The following is a 20,617-nucleotide window of genomic DNA, read 5'->3' as shown; positions in this document are numbered from 1 at the left end:
GTCCCCAAAAGACCTTCATACCTCCTGGACCAAACAGTCGCACACGAGCCACCTGCTGGCTCACAGGAGCATGCTGGCCCTAGGAGAGTACAAGAGTCATTGACACTGGGTGGGGAGATTCCTGGTAGGCTTTCTATGTGTTCAAAAGTTTTTCTTCAATAAATATGTATTGTTTTTGTAGCAAGAAAATACATGCTATTTATGTTACCAAATCATTACCATAATATCACTTCATCTAAAGGAATTAAAATAATTACAGAATTAGATAATGACTGTAGTATAAAATTAATTGAACTAAGAAGCACAGTAATACTTAACAATACAATTATTACAGGATTTCCCTCCCTTTGATATTAATTAAAACTCCAAACTGGACAGCCAGCTATAGCATTTTACAAAACAGCAGTTTGTCTTCAAAGAAAAAGACACTAAAGCTCTTAACAGCTATGGGAAGGATTCACTTCTATACATTTAAAGCTCCTTCCACCAAGAAAAGCAAGCAAAAATTTCTCCTGTGGAAACATATATTCATAACCTTAACTAACTCCATGTGTATAAAGTTAAATTAGTTCTTGAGCATTATCTAATATTGCTGTCGTATCTGATCACTGATAATATTATAGGTGCTTTCCCAATAAACCCATCGTAAATTCAAAACACTGTAGGTAGAAAGTGTGTGGATGCCACTATCCATCATTTTGAAACATGATCTCACCACACATTACTAACCCAAGAAAAAAACAAAAGGTACAGCTGAATCCCACCTCCTTCCCTCCATTTTCCTCTCTCTCTCCCCTCTCTCCTCCTCCTTCTCCTTTGCAGTACCGGGACTGAACACAGAGCCTTCATACTGGGCCACATCCCCAGTCCTGTTTTTATTAACTTTTTTGGAACAGGGTCTCTCTGAGTCACTCATCTGCCCAAGCTGGGTTGTGACTTGTAATCCTTCTGCATCAGCCTCTCAGAGGGCTAGGATGACAGGCATGTGCCACCACACTCAGATTTTTTTTTTCTTTTAGTTTTTTAGGAACCAAGAACGGAATCCAGAGCCTTCCACATGCTACACAAGCAATCTAGCACAGTCACATCCCAAGTCCTAGATACAGTCCTGCAACCAGAATAATGGAAAGAATTAAGTTTGCAAACCAAGGTACAACTGTAATTTCTGTCTTGCAACGGGCTCTTGCTAACTGTCTAGGCTGGCTTTTAACTTGCAATTCTACATCAGCCTCAAGAGTAGCAAGGACCCACCAGGCTTTGAGTACACACCTGGCTTAAAGTACCATTTCTACTGAATGCACATAGCTTTTGCACCATTGCAAGTAAATTGAACTATCTTAAATCAGGACTTTATGGGGTTCTCTCGGAAGCTTCCAAAAGGAAGTAAGACTCAGAACAACACAGAGGGTGCACATCCTAGGAACCCACCCGCTAGGTTTCTTCATCCTTAGTTTCTCTTTCTACCACCACCCTCATACTGCAGATTGAACCCAGGGCCTTTGTACTGAGCTACATCCCCAGCTCTTTTTTCATGTTTTAATTTGAGACAGGGTCTTACTAAATTGCTAAACCCCAGGCTGGGTTCAAAAGGGATCCTCCTACTTCAAACTCCCACAGTGCTGGGATTATAGGACTATATCACTACACTAAACTGTCTCTTTTTCTTTTGTGTCATTCTGTTTTTCTTTTTTTGTCTCTCTATGCAGTCCAGGCTTGCCTTGAATTCACTATCTCCCCTGGGACATTCAAACTTGCAGCCTCTCAACAGCTTTCCAATCTTTTAAAGGAAACTGAAAAATAGGTGTAATTAACTACATCTGAAGAAGTCTAATAGTAAGTAGTACTACTTAGAAGAAAAATAAAGAACTATTATTCATTGAAACCTGTCATATATAATAATTGCACTAATTATTTACTATCTTAAGGTTAAAACAAAAATGAGTTTTATTTACCATGCTGCCACTAAGGACTGAACCCAAGAAGCACAGGTCAGGGACTTAGCTCAGTGGCACAGCACCTGCCTGGCAAGTGTGAGGTCCTGAGTTTGATTCCCAGTACCTCTCCACCCCCTCCAAAAACAAAAGAAAGAGCCACTGAGCCACATTTCCAGACCTTTTTTATTTTTTATTTTGAGACAGTGTCTCACTAAGTTCCCCAGCTTGCCTGGAATTTAGGATCTTCCTACCTTAGCCTCCCAAGCAGCTAGGATTGCGGATGCGTGCCACCATACTGGGCTAACAATTGATTTTTATAATCAATGGATCCCCAGTGAGCAGATTCTCCTTATACACAATGCACTGAAATAGTGTTTACACATTGGGTTATAATGCAACATACTGCCCACATAAGAACTGCTGAGGGAATTTGTCTTAGAGAAAAGTAATTAGCCCTGTCACACAGACACACAGACACACACACACACACACACACACACACACACACACACACAGAGAGAGAGGAACAAACTGCATGGCTACAATGGGATCTCATTTCACTGTTTTTATGGTCAGAGTTAGTGTCCTCCTTAACTACACAGTGAAAGCACAGTGCCAAGAGCCAGTTGCCTGGCTATTTCTACAAACTATATCCGTGTCTTGCAAATGTTTGCCACCAGACACCAGAAGGTCTTGCAGACAAAATGCAAGGAGAAAAAAAAAAAAAAAATCAAATGCTCTCCATAGCAACCCAGGATCAAAAGCACAGGCCTCTTCTGTCAAGAAGAGGACATTTAATTTTAACCATCAAGGACAAAACTTTGGCCAACTGCTAAGACCTTGCTATTTTCTCATTCACATTCATTTGAATCCAATACTGTCTCATCTCTTAGTTCAACTCCTGGCTCTATTCTCAGTGAAGGGAGAAATGTACTCAGTACCACTCCTATGTGGCCTGCACACAGCCCCGCATACATGCATGCACGCACACACACACACACAGAAGAGGTGTGGGTGCCCGTGCTCCAAGCTGCACTGTGCAGTCCTAGCTCAGCAGGCAAACCAACTTAGGCCAGAGGAAGCCACGACAATTTCACCGATGTTTTCTCTGGGCATTAAGATAGTAAGGCAAAGGAAGAAAAAAGAATTCAGATGTGTTATGTGTATGTATCAACTCCCCACTATGAATGTAATCATACACTATAAACATGTACTAATAGAAAATGTAACAACTTAAAAGAGAATAAGGCAAGCTACAGATCACCAATTTTACTAGAAAAAGGTCAAAAGGAATTAAAATTTGATCCACAACTTAAATTAACTTGTTTGAATGGGGGGCTACAAACGTTAGCTTCAACGATATTCTATACTAACATATTTATTTTTGAGACAATCTTGCTATGTAGTCCAGAAGGGCCTTCATTATGTAGCCCAAGCTAGCCTAGATTCCTCCTGCCTCAACTTCCTGAAAACTGGTATACAGGTATACACTACCACTCCCAGCCACACATTTTTTTTTTTTTTTTTTTTTTTTTCTGACAGGGTCTTGCTATGCAGTTCAGGCTGGCCTTGAGCTCACTTCATAACCCAGGTTGGTCTCGAACTCATAACAGTCTTCCTGCCTCAGCCTCCCCAGTGCTGGAATTACGGGCGTGCAGCACTACACACACTCTGGCCACACTTACTCTTAAGTTTTTTTGTTCATTTTTAAGCAATGAGAGTGGAGCTGTGACAGCTCTCTCTCTACACTGAGGCCTTTGCATTACTAAACTCCTTCAGGCCCCTTCCAATCTTGCAAACTCGCTGACAGTGTCTGACAGACTCCCATCTCCCTCATCACACTTCCGGAGTTTTGTGTTCCCAAAATAAGTGCACACCACAACTAACTGTATGTATTTTCAAATTTTACTAATCTCCATCACTCTTCTCCTGTTTCTCATGCAATAGAACATGAAGAAAACCATGACAGAGTAAAATATAACAAGACTGCTTAGAGGGACGAATGTCAGTTTATGAGTCACATTTGTGAATCAAATTCCATGACCATCTTTTTGATGAGAGGGATTCAAATATGTGCCCCACCTAACTAACATATGCATTAACATATGTCCAGGAACTCCACAACAGAAATCAGGCATGTGAAAAGTGTCCCAATACATACATAACATGTCTGGGGAACAGCTTAAGAGTTTTGGACTCTTGTGGTCAAAAATCAGTGCAGCCACTTGCTGGCCTAATCATTTAACTGGCACCAAAATTTCCAAGGCATATTCTTCTGTAAAATGAGAGACGTTAGGGGCTGGGGATCTAGCTCAGCGGCATAAGCGCCTGCCTTGCAAGCAGGCAGTCGTGAGTTCGATCCCTGGTACCGATAAAAACGAAAAAGACAAAAAAAATAAAATAAAATAAAATGAGAGACGTTGTGAAGGTTAAGTGAGTTAATGTATGTAAGTCCTGTAAAAGGACCTGACAGATACTAGGTGTTAGTAATATAGCTACTTTGTGACTTTCCATAACCCACTACTAACAGGCATTACTACTACTAACCCACTACTAACCATTCCTTAAAGGAAAAACTCAATGGACGTCACTGGTTAAGTTATTCTAAAAAGAAGGTCATGGGGCTGGAGATTTAGCTCAGCGGCATAAGCGCCTGCCTTGCAAGCAGGCAGTCATGAGTTTGATCCCTGGTACCGATAAAAAAGAAAAAGACAAAAAAAAAAAAAAAAAAAAAAGAAGGTCATATAGGAGGGTACAGACTGGAACATTCTCGGACCACAGTAAGTATAAACTGTTACAACCTTTCAAAATGGCATGCTGGAAATATGTATCAGAATCTTTCAAATTTAGCATATCCTTTAATTCTCCCTCTACAAATCTATCTGAAAAATGTAACCCCACAGGTATATAGAGATGTATGTAGGCTAGTCACTGCAGGGTTACTGATAACAATAGAGAGAAAAAAGAAACTAATGAGTAGTAAAATTAACTTGGTTAAGCTATCAGAGATCCACAAATTGGGATATTATTCAGTTACTAAAACTGTGTAACTGACAACACAGACATCCAACATTCATAACATGGTGGATGTCACCATATATACGTACAACAAGATCTCATTTTTATCACCAGAAATTGTACATGAATAGCCACATGCACAAACAGAATGATCTGAAGAGCCTGTACTCAGGCAATAAAATCATGAGTATTTTATAGTTTTCTACTACTTTCCTGTATTTCAGTTTTTCCATGTATACTATATTTTTAAATAAAAAGAATATCAACCAGGTGTGGTGGCACAGATCTATAACCCCTAATACTCTAGGAGTCTGAAACAAAAAGATCAAAAGTTTGAGCCTACTCTAGGCAACTTACAGAGAACCTGCCTCAAAATTACAAAAAATGAATAAAAAGGGAACTGGGTATAGCAACACGCACCTGAAATCCTACCACTCTGGCAGGCCAAGGCAGGAAGATGTAGATTTGAGCCCACTGTAGGCAATTTAGCAACTCAGTAATATCTTATATCAAAGTAAAAATAAAAATATAAAAAGGGTTAAGGATACAGCTCAGTGCAGAAGTCCTATCACTAAAGTAATAAGGTTAAACTTAAAATGACCAATAAGATTTAACTTTATTTTTTAAATCTTATATTTACATAATTATTTCATAGCTTAAGTGCTTTTAATGTTTAAACGAATTATCCAAATTTTTAAGGTATACAATTTAGTGCCCAAGAAATTAGCAAAAGACATTTTAATCAATAGATTTTTACTTACTGCCATAAAGAAAAAAATTAAATGAGTTAGCTTTTGAATTTCACAAACTTTTCTACACCCAGTTCTTTAAAATCAACATTAACCACAATTTATTAACAGGGTATATCCAAAACTTAAATAAGCACTTTTAACTACTCAAACTTTATTATTCTTTCCATTTTCCACTGATAAAATTGAGGCACTAAAAGTTTCATTGACAAGATCAAAGTCACTAAATCCAATATTCTCCAGAGTTTGTGCTTTTAACCATCCAACCCTCAACAGTATAATCTCTTATTTTATAGGATCCAATGGTAGACTCTGAAAAAGGGGAATAACACTTTATTAGTATGAAAAGGGAAATCAGAAAGCATATCAACTGTGTATTTCCTGGGGACATTTTTATAGTATGATGTTGGTGTTATCAGAGCTTATAAGATGGTATTCAATGCAATGATAAATTATTTATCATTACACTGTGACTTAAGTTTATTTTTTGAGCACGTTTTGCTAGAAATTTTCTTTCCAGCTTATTACCTGGAGCATTCAATGTTAAGAAGGGTACCTCCTTTCAATACTAACCTAACTTCGAGAAATTACTGAGATAGAGTGTTTGTTGTCCTTGATTTATAAAATTAGTGACAACTTGATGATGTGATTAATTTGACAATAAAGGCTTTAAAAACTGGCCTTACTACCATGTAATTTACTCATCACTAAACAAATATTTAATTCAGTTTCTGTAGGTTCTAGGGGTACGATGGTAAGCAGAAGTCTCTGCCATTCTTAAGCATAAATCACGTGGACGACTACATATTTTAAGGTCATAGCCAAAAAGTTTTTATTAGCAACCTAAGGTATTAAACTTACTCCGCCACTTGAGAAACTTGCTATCCACTTGAAGAGATAGTCTTATGGGCTACTGAGTAGGAAAAAAGCATGGATGCAGTCTATTCTCCAACTTCACTGCTCAGGAGAAATTCCTGCAAAACTTTTTGTAAGTACTAATTCCAGAGCTCCTCCAATTGTCTGATTCTGAAGTGAGGCAAAGGAAACTTACTGTTTTCCAATAGTGAGGACTGAAGCTAGGAGCATTCTACCACTTAGCTGAGTCTCCAGTCATTTTTAATATTAATGTTTTTATCATGAAAGTCTTGCTAAATGGTCCAAGCAGGACTTGAATCTGTGCTCCTCTTACTTCAGCCTCCCAAGAGCTAGATTTTAGGTATGAGTCACTATGCAGGCTAAAAACCTGCTTTTTTAACAAATATAAGTCTCAATTGAGATTGACTCAAACAATCTGAGACTCAGACTGAGAAAGCCAATCTGTAAGTGAAGCCATTCAGGAGTGATCATTCAAAAATTTACTTATTTTTTTTTATCTTTTTTTTCATTTTTATGGGTACCAGGGATCGAACTCACGACACTTATGCCGCTGAGCTAAATCCCCAGCCCCTCATTCAAAAATTTAAACCTGGCACACTGGCACATCCTTTAATCTCAGTTATTGTACTGGGGAGGCTGAGGTAGAATGAAAGATGGAACCCAGCCAGGGCAATTTACTGAGACCCTGCCTTAAAATAAAAAATAAGCTGGATGTGGCGACATACATCTGTAACCCCAGCACTGGGGGAGCAACGAAACAACTTAGTGAGATCCAGTCTCAAAATTTAAAAAATATAAAGGGCTGCAGATACAACTCGGTGAAAAGATCTGGATGCTATCTCCAGAATGAAGGAATGAAAGAACAAAACGGGGGCTGGGGATTTAGCTCAGTGGCATAAGTACCTGCCTTGCAAGTGTGTGGTCGTGAGTTCGATCCCTGGTACCAATAAAAAAAGAAAAAAAAAAAAAAAAAAAAGAAAGAACAAAACGAAAGAAAGAGGGAAAAAAAGAAAGCAAACAAAAAGGCAGACAAGCAAGCTGGAAAGCAACCCTGGATTTGACTCCCACTACTGCCCAAAAACAAACAAACTAAAAAAATCATCCAGATGTCGGACTCTTAACCTTCATTTCTAACCTCAGGTAATTCTGGTGTAAGAGATCAAAGTTCCAGACTCTGAGAAAACCAATCAGAAAGGAGGGCCATTCAGGAGGGAACATCATTCACAAGAGACCAGTTCTGTGGCAGTGGGATGTAAACTGAGTGATATAAACCCACAATCAATTAATGAATTCTCTACAATTCACAAGTTCAGTAGATTAAAAGATTAGTATGAGGCTGAGCTTGTGTTTATCATCTCCACCCTGAGCCAATCCCTCGCACTACCTAAAAAACCAACATGAGAATGAATAGAGGAATTTCCTCCTGCCTTTCCCTTAATCTCTAACAAAAACTTGGAGGGTGTGCCTCAATCTAGGCATCTGGGGACACAAAAAAACTATGCAGAATTATACAGTCAAGATTAGAGATGAGGATTAAGAAAAAAGAAATGGCTAGTCAACTGCAAAAAAGAAAAATAAAGTGCTGAGGTAGATTTCACAAAACTAGATACCACTCATTTTATGCCCTATTTCACAATGCTTAGTATCTGAATAACCAACAGGGTTCCAAAGTACATTAAAAATTTGTTCCTCTCACTCTGGCAGAATAATGATAGTATTTTGTGAAAGGTATGCTCATCAGTTTCAGCAGATACATGCTTAGGTAAAAAAATACCAATCTTAATGTACTATCAGAAGACATCCTTACTACGTTAAAGGTATTTAAAATATCTTTAACCCCATCACCAAATCAAACGTCTCTCATTTCTTAATTTTGATCATTTAAAACTTCCCAGTGTTTCTGTAAACGCAAATACTGTCATTTTTTTTAAAAAAAAATGTTTTTACTTATGAGCAACATCCCATGGAAACAATATAAATGCTTTAACCAGTTTTTTAAAAAAAAAAAAGTTTTGTTCTAAAAGATAGACAAATCAAAGTAATAACTAATAAGGAGTATTAAGCTTCTGTACACTAAAGCTTAAAGTCATCTAAAAATAAAGGAACCCCAACAAACACATTCCTCCTATTTAGAGGGTTTAGAGTGGAACCTAGCAAACCAGCTGGCCTGCTGGCTCCTGGCCCTGGTTCCTGCCCTCACATCCTGTCCACTACATAATCCACGAGCTAACTCTCTGAGCCTTTCTCTTCATTCGTTCAACGGGATTAGTAAATCTGCCTCCGCTGACTGATTTGAGATTTTTTCAGATGCATTAGTTTGTATGGCTTTTGCTTTTAGTATCTATACTTTTCCTCGGGCTTCTTTTATTATCTGCATATTTTTGACTACCGAAATAACAAAAGGATGAGCACAGCAAAGCACAAAGAAGCCACATCTGGCTGGAGTCTCCATCTATCTAAACGTTCGGGCTGGTTCCTTTCTAAAAAGCCCCGACGATGATGGCAAAGTTCGACCGGAAACTTTCACATTCAAGAAGTTATCAAAAATCTCCATAGCCTCCAAATCAATCAAGAAGCGGCTCAAGTGTTTCTTCAAAAGCAAAGCCTTTAGTCTGAATCACAACAAAAGAGTACCCAAAGGAAACGTAATCTACGAAATTGTCTCCTGATCCAAAAGCAAACAGAACTGAAGGAAGGTGCAGCCTATTCCTGGTTGGTTTCCTTTTTTTTCGGAATTCGGATTACATTTCCTCACACAAACCTGAAGAGACTGCGTTTGTGTCTCAGGTCCAGACCAGAAACCCGAGTCCGTGCGTAAAGGGAAGGCGAAGCGGGGACCCAGGAGACGCGCTCACCCTACACCGGGAGCTGCTTTCTGTTCAGTACCAACCAAGGCGGCCCCGGCAGCACTGCGCAGGGCCACACGGCATTGACCGTCCTTCACTGACAGGATGGTGCAGGCGCTCGGGAGACAAGAGAAGGGGATGATGAGCCGGGGACTCGAGGCCGGGGACGGGCGGGTGCGCGGCGCTGCTCCCCGCGGGCAGGGACTCCAGGGAGGCTGGCGAGGAGCGAGGCTGGGCCGGCCCGCCACCCTCCGGCGACCGAGGGCAGCGAGGTCAGCCGCGGAAGGACCGCCCGCCCCGCTGCCCCTCTCTGCCGGCCAGAACTGCGAACGCCCCTACGATCCCAAGCGCGTCCCGCGGCCATCACCCCCACGGCCAGCCAAGGCACCCCGGCCTCAGACGCCGGACACTGGCCCCCTGCCGCCGCCGCCGCCGCCGCCCCCGGGAGGACGCAAAGACTAGGCGGAGGGGGGCCGCTGCCTCGCCTCCCGAGCGCGCCGCGCAGGCCGAAGGACTGCCGGGGGGACGCGCGCCCTGAGCGGCCATCGCGCCGACCCCCGCGCCGCCCCCCACCCCCGCGCGCCTCCCGTCGTCCAGGCCGCTGCCACCACCGCAGGCAGCCCGTTCCTCACCTCATCTCCACGCGGGACCGCACTGCCGCCCCAAGCATAAATCAGTGCCGCTCACACGCCGCGGGGTGGGACGCAAGACCGTAGCCCCGCACACCATCCCCGCCGGCCCGCCTCTCCGCCCGTTCCCGAGCCCGCTAGGGATTCTCCCTCGCGAGCCGCCGTACTACGGAGCAACCAAGCTGCGCTCCCACCCCTCGATCTTCCACTCTTCTCTACCTCCTTCCCTCCCTCCCTCCCTCCCTCGCTCCCTCTCTCCCGCCTATCTCCCCATCTCTCTGGAGCCACCCCCGCCCCACCACCCCTCCGTCTCCGCCCATAGATGGGTGATGACAACTGTCTACCAATCGTAAGAAATGAATCACACCTCCTCTACGCCCCTTACCGCTAGCCCCGCCCCGAGGGAAAATGAAAGGCGGAGGGCAGGAAAAAAAATGGAGTAATGCGGAGCGACAGCCAGAACAACCAATCAGCACGCTCGAAGAAGACTTTCCCGCCCCTTACAGCCCCCTTCCCAAAAAAGCTTAATCACACACTTCTAATCTGAAGCTTTGCGAAATTTTTGTTCCATGATTTAGTGCATCTGTTCGTTTCCGTACGCCAGAGTAGCTAGGATGTATTCAACTAGGTTGCAGAAGATTTAAAAGCAGTGAATGACATGGAGATGAAAAGGAAGGCGGGGCACAGCCCTGAGGACCATGTTCTAGGTCCGTTTGGATTAAGGAAAGGGTGTGGCTTTTAACTCAAATTTGCATAAAACGGAACCTATCTGGGCGTTTCCAACTAGGTCCGTTCCTTGGTAGCCTTAAGGAGGTACCGTGTCTTCCCCCCTCCCAGGGCCGAGCATGCCGGGAGATGTAGTTCTGAGTTTGAGCGGCCTGACCAATGGGATCACCGATTGGGGTAGAGGGGGTGGGTTCTCTGCAGAAGGACTGGAAGGTGGCGGTGGCAGAGTCGCTGGGCTTGGGTTTGCTCGCAGGTAGGTGAGCCTTGGTAAGCGCGTTGTCTCTGTCGGAAACGGGACTTAGGGCGAAAGATAAAAAGACCCAGAGGAACTGTGTAGTCTAGGGGAGGGAGCGGTTCGTGTCGCACTACAACCTGAGACCCGCTCAGGCTCAGGCCTAGCTTTGCTGAGGCCACCGAGGGGCGGGTGAGGCTAGTTTTGACGGGCAATTTCCTGGTCTATTATAGCTGTTGATTATAGGTTTTATCTCCGTTTCCGTCTTCTTTCACAATTATAGAGGCAAAGGTCTGACTCCTTGGTTGAATTTTTCCCTCTCAGCTTCTGTTTCTGCCTGTTTTGAGTTTTATCTTTCACCATTACTTCTCTGCAATGGTTTTCTCCCTCGTCGTCTTCCTGTTTTCTCTAAGCAGCTTCCTTAAAGCAAGGCTCTTCGCCTTTAAGTGGCCGCAGGACCAGATTGGGCCTCATCCTTAAGCCCTGTACGCCAGAACGTTCTGGAACAGTTGATAAGGGTCACCTCAGGACCGTCTGCTGAAGTGCAGATCCTGATTCTGTAGGTCTGGACCTGAGAATCGGCATTTTTACCAAGCATCTAGGAGATGCCAGGCCAGGTTATGACTAACGAATTTCTGCATCACCTCTGTCCAACAACTTGAGTCACTTAAGTACTTTCAAATGTGCTTCACATTTAAAAAGTGAAAAAGAAACGCAAAATTTTATATGTTCCTTTAACCCAGTGTTTCCAAAATACTGTTTGAACTCAGAGCCACATATTTTAAAAATGAAATACTGTATAATTTTTCCTATGAACTGTTACAAATCTTTTTTATTTGTTTTTTAAATTTCATTTTATTTTTACTTTAATACCTTACGCTCTTTGAAACTTTGTGATATGGGACCTCCAAATGACAGGGGACAAAAATGTAACTCCCAACGTGCCAGATGTCCCATACACTGAGTTCTTGTTCCCCAAAGTCGAAAAATCAATTCTAAGGAACAACAGAGGTTAAAAGTACAATTTATTGGGGAATAGGAATGTCTCCTGGGAGATGGACAGGTTCCAAATAGGTTTTTCTCAAAGGAAGTTTTATAGAACAAAATCAGGAGGTGGGTGCTATGTGCAACAAAATTATGATCAACCAACCAGTGTAGTATGCTGGCAAACACCTGTAATCCCAGCAATTGAGAGGCTGAGGCAGGAGGATTGAAACAAGTCTGAGACCAGCCTGTGCTACATAACAAGACCCTGTCTCCAAAAAACAAAACAAAAATAACCAACCGATAAGGTTACAAGTTAGGGTCAGTCATGGTGGCACACGCCTGTAATCCCAGCACTCTGTGAGACAGGGGGATTGTGAGTTCGAGCTCAGCCTGGGCTATACAGTGAGTCCAAGACCATCCTGTACTACATAGCAAGTCCCTGTCCCAAAATAAAGAAAAATTTTGTTTTTCAAGTATAGTCACTTGGGTAATACTGATCCAATGGAGAAGCATGTCACATAGTGGCTGGGAGGGGATGGCCCATCCTGCCTCTAATGAGATAATATGGTAATGGCTTATTTATATTGGAAATCTCAAAAGGATAGTACCAATAATCTGAAGCTTCAGCTTATCCCTTAGGGAAGTATGTAAACCTTTAATCTTCAGACACGCCTCTAAACTGCATTTTGCTGTGTTCTCATCTTCACTGACTCCCCAAAGGGCCTAACCCTGTCTGGCTGCATGTAATATTTCTACCTAACTTACCTGTCTATAATGCTTTGTTTTCCAACTCTGATGTGCATTTTATGCTTACAGCACATCTCAGTTGTAACTATACACTGTTCAAATGCTTAGCAGCCACCTGTAGCTATTGGCTACTATTACCAAGGTTTAGATTCAAATGGTATAATGAACCACTATAAAATTAAAGGTGGTAAAAGTATGGTTGCATGTGACCAACTCTCTTAGCTCCTTGTTTCCTTTCGAAGATGAAATACACCCAAAGTTAAGGGGGGGAAGGTTTATTTAACTCAAACTTTGTAGGGGTTTCAGTCCATAATCAGCTGGCTCCAAGGCAGACAGCTTGACAGAAGTGAACAGTTTGTGGTAGCCATAAGGTAGCAAAATAAATGAGATCTTAACAACATCTTTTTGCCCCTTTTATATTGTGTCTAGGCTGTCAGGTGGTGCCAAACCAATCAGTGAAGTGATTTAGTAATCACCTAGCACACTTAATCCTAGCATTGCACCATGAATCAGTCACACACTCAAGATCCAACCACCTGAAAAGGCCCATGTATGACAGCACGAGGCTTGAGGGGACATTTCACACATGCCATAACACCATCCCTTTGCTGCTTTGCTGTATGGCTTCAGAACTATTTTAAAAGTTCTCTTCCTAGTTACGGAAATAATAGTAAAAAAAAAACATTTATTGAAAGTCAGGTCTTGTAGTGAGTGTTTTGTATATGTTCCTGTAATCTTTGCAGCAATCCTTTAAAATCTCAGGGTGCAAACAGGATTACTCAGGATTTATATACATCAGTCACTACAACAGATAATATCTTTTTTTTTAATCAGTACTGGGGATCAAACTCACAACCTCCTGCTTGCAAGGCAGGTGCTTATATAGCCGCTGAGCTAAATCCCCAGCACCTACAACAGATAATATCTTTTATAACTAATTTCACTTCATTGATACTTCTGCTCCACCCTGTGACACAGGATGAGATGTTTAGATTTAAAACAGAGTTACCCGTATGATATCAGGTTGCCTGCTATTTGCTGTAAAACAGTTTGGTAGTTTCATATTTCTCCATGATGCTCATTTAAAAATCAAAGTTCTGGATTGAAGAAGCAAACTGAACACCTGAAACAGATATTTATGCCTCCAGACCAGTCCTGTATCCTGGGCAGTAGTACGTGTTGATTCATTTTTTCTGCCTTCATGAAGAAAGAAAATGGGAAATATTGGGAATTCTTAACATAGTTTATGCAGAGCCGGGCATGGCGGTGCACGCCTGTAATCCCAGCAATCAGGAGGCTGAGGCAGGAGGATTGCCATAAGTTTGAGGCCAACCTGGGCTACACAGTTAAGTTCAAGGTCAGCCTGAACTGCATAGCAAGACCCTGTCTCAAAAACAATTACCAAAAAGTGCTTTATGTAGGGTGTAACAGTGCCACGTACTGGTAAGCCAGGATGCCAGAGGCTGAGGCAGGAAGATCATTGTGAGTTCAGGCAGTTTACGCTCCTCCCATGTGATTGGGAGGCGAGCTTGAATCACATAGGAAGACCTTGTCTCAAAAAAAACTGGAAAAAAAAAAAAAAAGAAAATCGGAGGCTGGGGATTTAGCTCAGCGGCATAAGCGCCTGCCTTGCAAGCAGGCAGTCGTGAGTTCGATCCCCGGTACCGATAAAAAAGGAAAAAGACAAAAAAAGAAAAGAAAAGAAAGTTTATTGTGGCATCAGTGTTTGTAATGAACTTTTCTTTTTTTAAGTTGATAAATATGGATGTTTCTTTGTCCTTACAAACTTCTGTAGACTCTTTCAAAAACAACTTTCTTCCCCTTCTCTTTATAGTCCCATTAAGTATTACTAAGCTAAGGAGCTCAGAGTATAAGAGCAGGATACACACTCACAAGTAGTGAAATACATTTTTTACGAAGCAATTTCTTTAGTATTTATACAATTCATCAGTTTTTTAAGAAATATTTAATCAGAATTATAGTTCATATTTTGCATTTCAAGCAGCAATTTTAAGTGTTTTCTTCAAGACCTTAAGGTGAACTGGAAAACTACAATAGCAGTCATGTGATAATAGTAGGTGGAGATTTCCTGTTGGGTGGGCGAGAGACTGGAGTAAACAGTCAGGGAGGACCCTTCAGCTACCTGCTTCCTTCCTCACCATCCTGCCTACCTTGTCACATGTCGTCTGATGAAGTCACTACGAAAGAGAGATTATTCACCACACCATGGACGCTTCACCCTGTAGCAGACTGGGAAGATACAATAACTTAGAAATTGAAGTGCAAGTTTCTTTTGCTAGGGTCATGTCGTATCAAATGGCCATATATTAAATACTAACTGGGCCAGAGGTTCCTCCCTCTAACCTGCGGCAGCACAGTGCCTCAGTAAGAAATCCTAGACTCCTAAGTGAGAATTACTGATGCGGATTCTGTAAATCAAGGGGTAATGTGAGTAAAACTCTCAGGGTTTAGGGGAAAATATTCAAACATTCCTTTTAAGAGTCAAAAAGATCTTAGGACCAGGGGTGGTGACGCACACCTGTAATCTGAACACTGAGGAGATTGAGGCAGGATGATTGGCATGAGTTCAAGGCCAAACTGAGCTACAAAATGAATTGAAATTCAACCTGAGGCTGGTCCGATGGCAGTGGGTTATCAGAACTTATTAACATTAGTGTCACTAAAGTTGGTATACCACCCCCGCCACTGCTAAATTTGACTGGCTTTAAAAAAAAAAAAATTCAACCTGAACTATATAGCAAGATCCTGTCTCAAAAAAACAACAACAAAAAAAGAAAAAGGTCTTAACTGGGAGCTTCTGTGCCCCATACACACAGGATTAGAAGCCACTTGAATAGTTAAGCAACACTTAGCATCTCTAAGCAGATATCTTTTTTTTTTCTCTCCCTAAAGTGTATATCAAAAAAAAAAAAAGTTTTCTTTTTTTGCTTCTATCTTTCGTTCTCAGCTTGCACAAAATGTGGAGCGTGTACCACACATGTATAAGTGTGGTCTGGTTGTTATTCACAAAACACTGTAGATTGTCATAATCAGAAGACAATTTAACAGTCATTTGATTCCTCTGTCTCACTTAATATTTGAATGCCCTTTATGAGTCTCTTATAACTGTATCTGGTCCCTGTTTAAACCTTTCTTGTGATAAGAACTATACAATTATATCAGTAAAAAGGTCTTGCGGGGCAGGATGGCACATACCTGTAATCCCAGCACTCTGGGAGGTTGAAGTGAGTTCAAGGCCAGCCTGGGCTACAAAGTGAGTTTAAGGTCAGCCTGAACTAAACACACACACACGAAATGATTCTTAAAGCACATGTTCCTTGCTAGATTTACTTTCTGGGATATAGCACCAAGTGTAAGCCACTGTTATAGTGTCTTCAGTGCCTATTTTGTAACAGGGACAGAAGGACAGTGTAGCTGCTTGCACCAGAACACTGACCCATGGTTTATGCGGAGTATCCCTAGAGTATACAGATTTCTATAGACTGTTGCCTGTACAGTGTGAAGAGGTATTCTGTGACCACTAAGTGTCCAGTGTCCTCTGTGTTGTTTGTTTGTTTTTTGAGATGATCTCTCTGTGTAGTTTAGGCTGGGCTTGAACTTTTTATGTAGCCCAGACTGGCCTTAAACTTGCAGGATCCTCCTGGCTCAGCCTCCCAAGTGCTGGGCTTACAGGTGTGCACCACCACATCAACCTCTACCTCCTTCTTGAAGCACAACTGGCCTGTTCCTGTTTGGTTAGCACTGCCATCCTCCATAACCTGCAAATACAGTATTTGAGCCAATCACCAGATAGTTATGTTGATTATGCTTGTGGTTGGTTGGTTTGAGATAGTGTTTCACTGTGTAATTTAGGCTGGCCTTGAACTCAGTAGCAAACCTCCTGCCTCAGCCTCCCCAGTTACTGGGATTACAAATATAAGCCACCACACTCATTTTTACTGGCCCTTTTTTTAAACCAAGTACTGTACCTGGGTATGTAGTTAGACACCTCTTCCCAAAAGATCGAAATACAGCTAAACATTGCCACCTAATAATCTAGCTAGTATTATAATGCTGGGCACAAGTACTAAAGACAAGAAATAGGACTTTAGATATCAAGACAGTTTAAGGGAATTGGCTTAGTGACAAAGTTGAAAAGTGGGGCCACTTTTCAACTTTTGACTTTTCTGGATCATCACTGCTCAACAGTGTATCTCTGCTTTTCTTAAAAATGAAGGTAGGGCCAGGGATGTAACTCAGCAGCACAAGAACCTGCCTGGCAAGCGTAAGGTCCTAAATTCAATTCCCAGTACCAGGGGGGAAAAAAATGAAGGCAAGTTAGAGACATCACTGAACTCTGCGCCTGAAGTATTCATGATACTGTCAAGTTTATGTCACAGGCTAATGAGGAAGAAGAAGAATTAAATAGCTTTGAGGAATTAAATTGGCTAAGAGGAGAAAGGGAGGTGAAGCTCCAGGACTCAGTCATCGCCTGTACCAAGGTGGTGGTCCCTAAAACGAGCAGATCAGACAGGACACAGGAAAAGAATCAGCCACTAACTTCAGGTGGTAATGGTTATGGTTACGCAGCTATGACTGAACCTAAGAAATCCTCTGATGGCTGAGGACCACAGCTAAATCTTGTTTGTGGGAAAGATGAACCCAGTTTTATGCATGTTGATTTTAGGCTGATCTGATACTTGGGACACTTCAGGCCTGAAAGGATAGATAGCAATCTGTGGAGGTTTGGTTTCCAATTATTAATAGATCAGCTTCTCGGGTATTGAGTGTGGCAGGAGAAGGGCCAGCAGAGTTCATGTTGCTGTTGTGACAAAGATGAAACCACTTGAAATTACTTTCCCTTGATTTTTTAGAAATCCCTATGCAGATCATGCCTTCGTTAACTAGTTTCATGAGAACCAGGGGCGAGGGTGGCACCTGCGTGGCAAGTGCAAGGTCCCTACTGTGGGGAGTAGCCGTGCCTAATTATAAAGCAGACGTGTAATGGCTTTCAAAAAAAATTACTCGACTCTGAGAAATGTCATTACAAATATACTTCTTTTTTTTTTTTTATTTTACAAGGTATATAGTTATTTTGGTCCCTATATGAAAATATGCTTGGGGCTGGGGATTTAGCTCAGTGCCTGCCTTGCGAGGAGGTGGTCGTGAGTTCGATCCCCAGTACCGATAAAAAGGAAAAAAGACAAAAAAAAGAAAAGAAAATTTGCTTATATCTGGTAAAAATTTTATTAAATAACAGACCAGTGTTCCATTTAATTTGTGCCTAGAAATTATATGGTCCTTGAATATCACCCATTCCACCATTTTCTTCGTGTGTTGAGAGATGAGGGGGTGGTGGAAATGAAACTAGGGCCTTCCCACAGAGCTATATCCCCAACCCTTTTTAACTTGAGACAGGGCCTGAGGTGTCCAGCATGGGTTTGCAGTCCTCCTGCTTCAGCCTCTCAGGATATGGTAGTTTGATGTGCACTGCCACATCTGGCTACTATTTTCTAAATACTGGGAAGTTCTTATTCCTTTTGGGGAGCCCCAAAACAATTAGTATTGCATCATTGTTTTTCTAGCCTCTTGTAAAAACACCTCTTTTCTTACTTTGTAAACTTTGAGAATATTCTACACATTTCTTAATTGGATTCAGCTTGACCATTTAGCAGGATTTGACAAAAAAATACAGGTATTCCTGGACATGGTGGCACATGTCTGTAATCCCAACCCTCAGGAGGCTGAGGCAGGAGCATTACTGAGTTGGAGGTCAACAAGGACTACAAAGTGAATTCAAGGCTAGCCTGAACTGCATAATGAAGCCTCGTCTCAAAAAGACATATGTATGTGTGTATTATATGTATAATATTTTCTTCTGGGGATAGGGATATAAGCAAACATCTCACCCTCCAAGTTTTTGGAGTAGTATGAAGTCATGCAACTGGTCATCTGGGCCACCTGCCCTAAGTTTTAGGACTCAAAGAACACAGTAGCAACCAGAATACAAAGAGCACTGCTTTGAAATCAAGATTTGGCACATAGTTTTTTCTCTTCTGGAAAAGAACCTTACTAGCTCCAGACTAAATAGGAGCAAAGATTTATTTATCTTAATGATAAAGGGTATTGATTTACCCAAACAATAGTTTGGAAAGCCACCTAGTTAGTAAGTAAATAAAACAGGGTTTTTATGTCAGCATGGAACAAAATCTAGAAGCCTGGAACAGATGGGGTAGATTGACTGTCACTGGGGGTGATTCAGAAGAGAAGGCAGCCCTGGAGCTTTACTTGTTTGGCAGAATCTATATAGTACAGCACGCTCAGGAAACAGGCCATGAGCGGAAGGTCTTGAGGTGGGGTGACAGTTGATGTGAAGTCACTCTCCGACAAGGACAGAGTTGTGGGCACAGTTAAGGACTGGGAGAGTAGGTGTGCATTTTAGAGAGCCTTGAAGCCAGGCAAAAGAGGTAGGAGGTGTATGCTGTCTGTGCTTGGGCTCTTCCTTCCTCCCAGCCCCAGCAAACACTGACTCAGAGACCTGTCACCAGAGGAGCAGAAGATATAATTTGATCATTTAATCATGCTCATCTTTTTGTTTGTTTATTGTCAGGACTAGGGATTGAACAAGGGCCTTCTCAGTAAGCTACATCCACAGCCCTATTTTATTATTTATTTATTTTACTTTGGGTGATTTTGTTTTATTTTATTTTGAGGCAGAGTCTTACTATGTAGTACAGGCTGACGTAGAACTCATGGCAACCCTTCTGCCTCAGCCTCCCAAGTGCTGGGATTATAGGAGTGAACCACAACACCCAATTTACTATTTTTTTGAGACAGGGTCTCCTTAAGTCACTAAATTGACTAGGCAGGGCTTGAACCTGTAGACCTCCTGTTGGGATTATATACATGTACCACCACACCCTGCTTATACATAATTTCTTTATATGACTTCAATGTGTAGTCATACTCTGTTCCAGCATTTGACTATCACATCTTAGAAAGCAATTATTGCTCAACTCAGTAAAATTTTAGTAATTCCTGGACAAGTTTTCCACTTTTTTTTTTTTTTTAAACAGAGTCTCACTGTGTAGTTCAGACTGGTCTTGAACTTACTGTGTAGCCCAGGCTGGCCTCAGATTTGTGGTAACCCTCCTGAATCCTAGGATCACAGGGATATACCACCATGCCAGGCTGCCTCCACATTTTCAAGCCAGTTGTGTTAACAGGTACCGTTTATCAGTCCTGAAGGATAGTCTTCTAGGCTTGAATGATATATCTCAATAGAAGCTGGGAAACCATTAAATACTCTAATAATTCAAGTGTTTATTAATAAATGATAGTAATATCAATTAGTGCAGTGAAATAATTTATAACACAAGTGTCCAGCCTTTTGCCTTGCCTAGGTTGCATTCAGTGAAGAAGTGTTGTCTTGGACCCATATAAAGTATATAATATAGTTGATATATATATATATGTAGTGAAACTTCCTTTTTATATTTTAACTTATTAAGTTACTTTTTAAAATAACATAACCCGGGGAGAAAATGGCGGCTTGCTAGGGGATCGGGCAGAGAGTCTCTCCGGAGAAATCATATTAGAAGCTAGAATATGACAACATGGAGAGGGCCAGACAAATGGATAACGATTCTTATTAACCAAGACAGTGCAGCTGGAGGATTTAAAGTCGTGCTGAGACTGTGAAGGCTGATAACGGGAGGCTGCAAATCCCGCGCCTTTAAATCAATAAATTGACCCATGGACCCAACAGGAAAAGCTGTGTTGGCTTTTGGTGACTGCTGGAAACTGAGACCTGGGACCCCGAGAAGCAGCCAGGACTGCCCCGCTGCACCAGAGGAGATTGTGAAAGGCTCTG

The 20,617-nt window shown here is 41.8% G+C and overlaps 2 protein-coding genes across 16 annotated transcripts in view; one reads left to right on the top strand and one right to left on the bottom strand.

Annotated features, from left to right (window-relative positions):
* Window positions 1–10,283, bottom strand: part of Itsn1 (intersectin 1) — a 230,517-nt gene extending 220,234 nt beyond the window's left edge. For 3 of the 8 annotated variants that reach the window (XR_010039256.1, XR_010039257.1, XM_063224438.1), the window contains exon 1: window positions 10,056–10,280. The gene's annotated coding sequence lies outside the window, so the exon portion shown is untranslated. Of the gene's footprint in view, window positions 1–9,338; window positions 9,527–10,055 lie in introns of those variants that run through there. The other 5 variants (XM_063224434.1, XM_063224436.1, XM_063224437.1 and 2 more) reach the window with 3 other exon arrangements.
* A 601-nt stretch (window positions 10,284–10,884) lies between these two features.
* The window catches only part of Cryzl1 (crystallin zeta like 1), a 42,774-nt gene continuing 33,041 nt past the window's right edge, over window positions 10,885–20,617 (top strand). For 4 of the 8 annotated variants that reach the window (XR_010039260.1, XM_013142020.3, XM_013142035.3 and 1 more), the window contains exon 1: window positions 10,888–11,031. The gene's annotated coding sequence lies outside the window, so the exon portion shown is untranslated. Of the gene's footprint in view, window positions 11,032–20,617 lie in introns of all 8 variants that reach the window. The other 4 variants (XM_013142017.3, XM_013142042.3, XM_013142047.3 and 1 more) reach the window with 3 other exon arrangements.

The sequence above is a fragment of the Cavia porcellus genome, unplaced genomic scaffold, assembly GCF_034190915.1.
Source record: "Cavia porcellus strain 051 isolate PalLab524CR breed Dunkin Hartley unplaced genomic scaffold, mCavPor4.1 scaffold_15, whole genome shotgun sequence".
NCBI lineage: Eukaryota > Metazoa > Chordata > Mammalia > Rodentia > Caviidae > Cavia > Cavia porcellus.
The sequence above is the reverse complement of the archived record's forward strand: the minus strand, read 5'-3'. Positions and strand labels throughout refer to the sequence as shown.